At 37.6% G+C, this 9,713-nt stretch overlaps 1 pseudogene across 1 annotated transcript; it reads left to right on the plus strand.

Annotated features, from left to right (window-relative positions):
- Positions 1-588: 588 nt before the first annotated feature.
- On the plus strand, positions 589-9,494 carry LOC143591417 (uncharacterized; annotated as a pseudogene). The gene is made up of 7 exons (XR_013145667.1): positions 589-948; positions 3,464-3,706; positions 3,768-3,864; positions 3,937-4,120; positions 9,095-9,176; positions 9,249-9,297; positions 9,388-9,494. The product of XR_013145667.1 is annotated as an uncharacterized LOC143591417 (transcript).
- The last annotated feature ends 219 nt before the right edge of the window (positions 9,495-9,713 follow it).

Genomic DNA, 9,713 nt, shown 5'->3' on the forward strand with positions numbered 1-9,713 from the left:
CATCTAACAATAACCACCACCACCACCACTACCATAGCCACCACCATCATCTTGACCGCCACCACCACCTCCGCCGCCACCACCACTACCACCTCCACCATCGTCGCCATAACCACGGCAACCATCGTTACCGTCGCCACCCGACCATAACCGCCACCACTACTATCACTGCCTGGCCACCACCACCATCATCACCATCATACCACTGCCATCACTACTAATACTACCATCGCTTGACCACCACCACCCTCGCCGCCTGACCGCCACCCGCCATTTTCATCTCCAGAGCTACCACCACCGTCGTCATTTCAGGTTTTTTTTTCTGTAAAAAAAATATATATTTGGGACTGGAATATTTTTATTATTTCTATTTCGTTCCTAAAATTTCTTTCGGATAACAAACAACATAAAGTTAATATTTATTTCATTTCTATATGTTAACCAAACAAGACAAAGAAATAATAATTATCCATTTCATTCCTTTATTCATTCCATTCTCCTCACATTTCGTTTCTTTCTACAACAAAATTGGTGTTGGAACATTGTAATTTGAGGAGTGAGAGACACAAGAATGGTTGTGAGATCCTCATGTCTCTATTCAACCTCAGAAAACCCATTTCATGTTCCAACTATTCTTCTTCTTGTTCTCATCAGCATCCTCTATGGTCTGGTCTACAAAAGTGGAGAGACAGCTCCCTCAACCACAACCGCTTCTGGGGGGCATCTGGTCCCCAAGCAGAAGAAGAAGCAGTAGCAGCGACCACAACACCACTTGATGTTACTAGTTCATTAGCGGAAATGGGTGCCATGGTCTTGTCAACACCGGACCCATTAACTAAATCAAGGCTTTCTCATATGGCTTATTCCAGATGGCGCAAACAAAAGCTTCCCATTGGGCTGGTTTCTCAACCGCCTCATACACCTGCTCGTCCTCCAAACCCCCAATTGGTTCCTTCTTTGCTTTCATTCTTATTATTTTTATTATAAGAATATCAGTTAACCATAGTTTTAGTTAATATCAGTTTTAATTTTTCAGACTGCACGATATAATGTAGGCTTGTAAACAATCCAACGATTCAACGAACAAACTTGTTCGTTTTTGTTCGTATCACTTTACCGAACGAACACAAAAAACTTAAACAAACCTGTTTCATATGAAAATCAACGTGCTGGTCCGTTAATATTTTATACAAATGGTTTGAAAACATAGACTAAGATGCGTTCAAACTAATCGTTCATTTTCAAATTCCAAGTTTAATTGTCATCATCATTGCATCAAATATTTCAAAAGTAAACTAACATAAAAATATGAAAATCAAGTTCATTTCAAATTAAGATTAGTAGTGAATCAATTTGAATGTATATTTAAACGAATGAACAAATATAAATAGACATACATAACAAACGAATCATCACGAAAGGAACATGTGTTTATGTTAGTTCATTTAATTAAATGAAGAAAAATATCGTGTTCATGTTCGTTTGTTAATAAATGAACGAACTTCCCGCTGAACGGTTCACTGAACGTCCTGTATGTTTACAGGCATAGTAGAATGATCATGGGTGACAATTTACATGTTTCAAGAGAACCATAACATGTTTTTGCTGATTATGATAGCTAGTTGTAGGGATGAGATCGGGACCGTACCATACATGTACTCGTACCTGTACCCGTACCAAAAATCAGTAAATCTTGATACCCATACCCGTACCCGAATTATATGGTACGGGTACGGATACATGTACTCGCTTTGGTACCCCTTTGTTCTTTTTTAAAAAAATCTCCACTAAACTAGGTATCGGTAATGGTACGGTACCGACATAGTCACATGGATCGCGGTACGCTCCGGTACGGGAACGCGGTACGGGATCGTAATTCGCTAGGTCGTTAAAATCCGGTACGATAGGGGGTAGGCTCATTTCGGATCGCTTCGGTACGATGTACCATATTATTTGGTAAGATGTACCAATTAAAGTAGGTGTTATTTTTTACATGAAATTTCATAATAACTTCAAGAATTAAGTCCAAAATAGTTACTTCAAAATTCAAAACATATTGCATAGCTTAAATGATAAAGTCAAAAAACTTAATAGCACTAAAAAATAAATAATAAAGTGATAAAACTTAGAAAATAAAAAATTAACATCAAATGCAATATATTAATTAATAAGTCCGTCCTAAAAAGAAAAAATAAATAAAATTAGAGAAGTAATATAACAAAATTAAAAAGTAAGTAAAAAAACCAAAAAAAATAATAATAAAATATTGCATGATCAACAAAGTTATCTTCCTCATTATTGTTGGGACGGATTAGTTGTCTTCCTCATCAGTCATCACCAAGATCAACAATGGAAATCGGAAACATAATATAGGAAATTGGAAACATAATATAGGTGTAAATCCTAATTGCACCACAGTTGAATATTTGGAAACCTTGCGACTTGCCAAAATCCAAATTCTGTAAGTTTCCAAATCCAGTTCCTAGTTTTAATTGAGTCGGTTCGTGATTCAAATTGAACCGGTTCGTGATCCTAAACGCATCTGGCACCATTTAATCGCATATCCGGAACGTCAATTTCAATACCGGAATCGCGATCCAAGGCGTTCCCGAGTCGTGTTCGTACCGTGTTTCGGTACGGCCGATCCAGAACAAAAATCGTGGCAAGTTTAGCGATCCCTGTGACTATGGGTACCGACAATCAATTATCTATAATACCACAACCGTAATACCACAACCAAGACCGTAATGCCGCAACCTAAACACAATACCAAAACTAAAAATGAAACAAATCAACCATAATATAAACCCAGTTAAAATCAAGTAATGAATACCAAAACATACATACTATCTCAAAAAAAAAAATATTTAAAACAAAATTAACTTATACAAAGAAAGTCAACATTCGTTTAATCTTCGCTAGTCATCTTTCCGTTTCCCTTTTCCTTTTCTTTGTTTGTTGCTTTCTCAATTTCTATATTAAAACTAGATAGAAAGTTAATACATGTTATTTAATGATATACACAATTACACACATGAAATAAAAATATACGAATACACAATATATGAATATACACATATATTGAGAATGAACTTATTCAACTAATATATATTATGTTTTGAAAATCCCGCTTGAAAGTTAAGTCAAGAGTGTTAGAAACCTAATAAAAGCCCCTACATATTCTAAACGGGTACTAGTACCCGTAATACCCATCCCGAAAGTACCCGTACCTATAATCATTAAATTTGGGTACCCGTACCCGTATCCGATAGACACGTACGGGTACTGAACAGGTACGGGTACGGGTATTTCGGGAAAAAAATCTCATCCCTAGCTAGTTGTATGCATTAACTTGAATGTTGTTTTGGTTTATAAACTGAAAAAGAAATGAATTTGCGAGTAAAGTAAAGGTTTAGATTTTAGATAAACAATGGTAATGGTTATGCATAAATTGTAAGTTTAGGTATCTCCAAAAGAAATCCCGGCTCCAAAGAACTCGGGGTTACCTCTAAACGCATATATGCTACACAATCTCGCTCACGTGGAGCTAAATGCAATTGATTTAGCATGGGACACCCGTGGTTCGGTTTTCACCATATAGTGAGCTTCTTGGAGAGATGTTTTTTGCTGATTTTGCTCGCGTGGCTGATGATGAGAGCCGCCATTTTGCTTGGTGTTCTCAGAGACTGGCTGAGCTTGGTTTCAGGTAAACTATTTAAAAATTTTGAAGTTTCTGTATTTCAAATGACATTTTTCATTCATGCTAGTTATGGAGACATGCCTGCCCATAATCTGCTATGGCGCGAGTGTGAGAAATCTTCGGATGATGTTGTTGCTCGTTTGGCCGTGATCCCACTCGTTCAGGTGATTAATTTCTAATAGTTTATTATAATATCAAGCCATTAATATATAATTAATGCATGATTACATTAACAGGAGGCTAGAGGACTCGATGCCGGGCCCAGACTCGTGCAAAAGCTTATTGGGTTTGGAGACAAGAAAACATCAAATGTTGTGGCTAAGATAGCTGAAGAAGAGGTCGCACATGTGGCGGTTGGTGTGTACTGGTTTGTCTCTGTCTGCCAGCAAATGGGTCGGGCCCCTTGTCCTACATTTAGAGGTAACTTGTCTTCATTTTGAGCTCGGTTCGTTTCGAGCTCTGTACCTAAAGCTCGAGCTTGGCTGGTTAATATTTTCAAGCTTGAGCTCGACTCGTTTATTATATATTCAAATTTTAGTTATTTTATAGTACATATATGTGTATATTAGTTTTTATGTATGTTTATAGTTATAACTTTTAAGATATAATACAATATAATGATATATAGTATATAATTATTTTTATCATAACAATATATATAATAATATTTGTATACAATAATATTTATGTACTTGTATATAAGTTCTATATGATTAATAGACTTGTTTAGCCTCATGAACCCACTCAACCTCGCTCAAACTCGTTTAAGTTTGGCTCGTATTGAGCTTTAAGTGAGCCGATCTTGAGGTATTCATGGGCAACCCGGCTCGTTTAAGTGCCAATCCTAAGAAAGGTGTCCTTTGTTCAAGATCTATCAATCAATCATACCCAGCATATCCCACATATAGCTAAAGCTATCTGTAGGGTCCGGGGAGGGTGGGATGTAGACAGACCTTACCTCTATCCATAGGGATAGAGAGGTTGCTTCCAGTGAGACTAGAGGTGTTCAAAAAAACCGGTTGGGGAACCGGTTTACCGGTTTAAACCGGAAACCGGTTTTTTACGAAAACCGGTTTTTTAAAAACCGGTTAGACCGGTTATTAAACCGCCGGTTAGTACTTCGGTTACTCATTCGTGGACAAAAACCGGTTATTGAACCGGTTAGTAAAAAAAACCGGTTAAATTTAAAAACCGGTTATTAAAAAACCGGTTAACCTAAAAACCGGTTAACCGGTTAACGGTCAAAAACCGGTTAACCTTAACCGGTTTTTAGGTTAACCGGTTTTTGACCGTTATAAAACGGCCATATGACCGTTTGGGTCCTTTTTTGCCCGTTTTTTCTTGATTTCTAGCCGTTTTTTTTAACATTTTACCCCCACAAACAACTATATATAGTTTAGGTTGGGTAGGTTAGCTCACACTCGATTATACAACTCTACTAGCTCTAAACGTTTATTTCATACGCGATTATTTTGTTATCTCACACTCAATTATACCACATTACCACTCCATACGCTCTTATTTCGTAGTCGTTTATTTCATACTCGTACTCGTTTATTTCATACTCGATTATACGCTCTTATTATCATGGCCTCCCAAAGTGCTGCTTCATCCGTCAACATGGGTGCCTCGAACACAGACATAACGGTCGTTCGGATCATCCCCACGAAACGAAACCAAGATGTGTGGCAACATTTCGACCTATGCGAACTGTCTAACGGTCGCCAAAAAGCTCGATGCAAGCACTGTTTGAAGTTCTATGCCAAAGATGCAAACTCCACTTTAAAAGCGCATATACAACAGCGCTTTTGCAAGGCCTTGAAGGACGAAGCGGGAAGTAGTTCGCAGCCGGAGATGACGAATCAAGGAGGGGTGTTTACGTACGACGTTGAAGCGGTACGTCAACAGTTTTCAAACTTTGTGATTCAACAAACACTTCCTTTCAACCACTTCGACAACCCTCAATTCACGGAGATGATGCAAAACTATGTTCAACCACGCTACCAACACGTAAGTCGTTCGACCCTTAGAAGAGATTGTCTTAAAGCATGGAAAAACGCTAAATCCGAACTAATTTCATACTTTTCAAACTTACAAACTGGTGTAAATTTAACAACGGATGTTTGGTCGGTACCTCATGGTTCGCCCGACTCATACATTTGTGTGACGGCTCATTGGGTTGACCCCGAGTCGTGGCAAATGATGAAACGAACCGTTGCGTTTCAATTGTTTGATTACCCGCACACGGGTAGAAATATTTTTCAAATCTTGGATAAAGTCATTCGACAATACAAAATTGAAGATAAAATCTTTTCAATTTCGTTTGATAACGCGTCCAACAATACGGCCGCGGTTGGCCATTTAAAATTAAAGTATAAACCTATTTGTGATGGAGCGTTTTTTCATAGCCGATGCATTGCACATATTATCAACTTGGCCGTGCAAGATGGGTTAAACGTGATCGAAACGCAAAGAAACAGTTTTAAAAGAATGTTACGAGATGTTTTTAGCAACAATAAAACATTTTCAAGATACAAAAAATTTTGTGTAGAAGCTAATTGTCAATGGTTGGGGCCAAATTGGGATTGTCCAACAAGATGGAACTCGACTTGTAATATGTTTGAGAAAGCCATCCAACAAAAAGAATCATTAATTGCGTTTCATCAAATTTTGTCAAGTAGGGGTAAATGTGCACCATATGATCCTAGAAACTGGTTATTGATTGAGATCGTTACGGAGGTCCTTCAAATTTTTAAATCTTGCACAACTAGTTTATCCGGGGTTTACTATCCAACAAGCCCCATTGCTTTACCAAAAATTGCTGTCATGTGCACAAAGTTGAGTGAACTTGATTGTAGGGGTGCACCTTATTTTGATATGGGTGTAAAAATGAAAGAAAAATTTAGAAAATATTTTCAACAACTACCCGCTGTTTTGACATGTGCTGCTGCGTTAAACCCTTGCATCAATGTTGGTGGTGTTGAAGCTTTAATAGAAAAAATTTGTGATGAGCTTGGGTTAAACGAAGATCAAAACCCCTATTATAGCCAAACTTTAAAGAATGCTTTCAACACCACCTTGTCAAACATGTATGATGTCTACCTTACAAAATACGGGTCGTCTTCCCAAATTCATGACTCGTTAAGAGCTGTTGCCCAATCCCAATCCCAAACCGACCTTGAAATGGGGATGTACTATATGATTTGGGAAGACGCCGGTAAACGTCAAAGGGTAAACACCCCAAGCAATGAACTTGGAAGGTATGGTGGTACCAACTTTGTGAAACACATGACTCCGGATGAATTTAGAAGTCTTGATTTGCTGGCTTGGTGGAGAGGTAAGGAGGATGAGTTTCCGATCCTCGCCGCCATGGCCAAAGATTTACTAACGGTCCAAGCTTCCACGGTAGCTTCGGAGTCTGCTTTTTCTGTTTCTGGCAGGGTTATATCGATTAGGAGGACTCGACTCACTGCACCAGCTATAGAGATGTCGATTTGCTACAAGGATTACTTGGACTCTTTAGATAGGGCACAACATCAACGCTCACTCGAGGGGGAAATGGAGTATGAAGCGGGCTTGTATGAAGACGAGGTCAATGAAGGACACACTCAACCAATGACCGATGAAGAAGCCGCGTACGACGATTACCTAAGAAATAGCTCGGGATCGGGTAGCGAAGAAAATTAGTTAAAGAAACAGCAAACATGGAGGCAAATCATGAGTAAGAAACAGCAAGTTGTTCATGTAATCGTGTCTAAGCATTCTTTTTCCTAATATGTGCTCTTATTTACTTGTTGATTTGGATTTTTCTAATTTAGTTAAAGAAACAGCAGTTTTGCCTTGTATTTTTCTAATCGTGTCTAAACGATTTAATGTTTGTATTTTTAATGTAAAAACTATAAATGAAAGTTATGTGTTTTTAATCTTTGGTTTGTTGAAAACACATTCACCAACACACACTCATACTCATCTTCCAAGCAAAGAACCCTAACAACGAAAGCAAAGAATGGCTTCGGTCAGTCCGTTTTGCCTTGTAGTTACCGGTTTGCCTTGTAGTTACCGGTTTGTTTATACTGTGAAAAAATAATGGTCTTCATTAAGTACAAAATATAAAAAACAAATATTCGTATTTGAAACCGCGAAATTTAAAAAAAAAAAAAAAAAAAAACCGGTTAACCTAAAAACCGGTTATTAAAAAACCGGTTAATAAAAAAACCGGTTTATTAACCGGTTCTAACCGGTTTCTAAACCGGTCCTAACCGGTTAGACCGGTTAGGGTTTTGACAGAAAAAAAACCGGTTATTAACCGGTCCGGTTATTAACCGAACCGGTTTTTTTCCGGGCCAAAAAAAACCGGTCCGGTTAATAACCGAACCGGTTTTTTAAAAAAACCGGTTTGTGCACCTCTAAGTGAGACCTCCAGTTCAAAAAAATAAATAAATAAAATAATAATAATACTAATAATAATAAAAAAAAAATAAATAAAAATAAACTGTTATAAAATATAAGAAAATAGTAGCCTAGAAATACTATACTAGAGGCACTATACTATTGATAACATTTAACCAAAATTTATAATTGATATACTAATAATAATAACTATAACTATAACTATATAACTATGTAACTATATAACTAGAAATTGAAAATAATAATGAAGATAATATAATAAAAAGTTTTAACAAGAAATAACCCCTCCTCCTATAGGTCCTTAACCTTAATTCAACGTCTCCAGGAAGTCCTATCCTGAACCATGTCCTCAGAGAGGTGCAAATCTAGCAAATCATGCCTAATTTTCTCATCTCAAGTTAATTTGGGTCTACCTCTACCCCTCCTCCCTTCTACAATGAGAGTTTCCACTAATCTAACGGGAGCCGTTTGTTGTCTTCTTTTTACATGTCCAAACCATTTCAATCTACCCTTTCTTATCTTATCTGATATACAAGCCACTCCTAGTCTTTCCCAAAACACCTCGTTTCTTATCCGGTCTAACCTTGTATGCCCACACATCCACCTTAGCATACTCATCTCTGCTACCTCCAACTTACGCGTGTGTGTCTTCTTGATGGCCCAACAATATGTTCCGTATAGCATCGCAGGTCTAACCGCAACCCTATAGAACTTTCCATTTAATTTAGCTGGGAACCTCCTGTCACACAATACCCCTGTGGCAGCTCTCCATCTACACCATCCTGCCTGGACACGATGGACTACATCACTATCTATGCCCCCATCACTTTGTTCAAGGTCTAAATGACTCAATTGTCCTTAGTGACGATCAAAGAAAGATAAACTGTTCAATCATAGTCAAAGTTGGTTATTTTCCAATATGTGACAGAAAATGTTAACAGGGCGTTTGGATACTCTAATTTCTTCTTGTTTATATTCCAACAGATTTACTGAAAGAGTACAACGTGGAGGTTAAAGGGCCATTCAATCACACTGCTCGTGAAGAAGCTGGACTTCCTCGTGAATGGTAACGCTGTAAATATATATTAAAAAAAGTGACTGTATTTACTTGTGTTGGCTAACTAAACATGTTATACAGGTATGATCCACTAAAAGAAGGCATTGAAGACAAAGGCCCTCTTTCTGAGGTATGTGTAGCTTGTTATTTATTTCACACTATATAGATTTTAATGAGAAAATCAACTTTTTTAGGACACAACTTATGAAAAAAATGGCAGGTTCATGATAGGCTGGCTCACATAATTTCCATGGAGAAAGAGAACTCGAGTTTGAACTAGGTGTAACAAAATTATCGTCTGAAGGTTAAATATAATAATTATGCCGTTTTGCATAGGTTTTGGTATTTTTAGGTACCTAGATTTCCATATGCAAAAAGTTTGGAAATAATGTTAGGCGTTTGCAACAGGTCAAAAAGAGTTCAGGTCTTTGGGGAAAAACAAGCCGTTTGAAACAGTATCATTTTGGTTCCCTACCGACGAGGTGTGGTGTCCGGTTCTTGATCTGAGTTTTAATACATTGCCCAAAACCAGGACTTCTACATAAC

Source organism: Bidens hawaiensis, unplaced genomic scaffold, assembly GCF_021521415.1.
Source record: "Bidens hawaiensis isolate Kalapana, Puna unplaced genomic scaffold, B.hawaiensis_p1.1 tig00039627_1, whole genome shotgun sequence".
NCBI lineage: Eukaryota > Viridiplantae > Streptophyta > Magnoliopsida > Asterales > Asteraceae > Bidens > Bidens hawaiensis.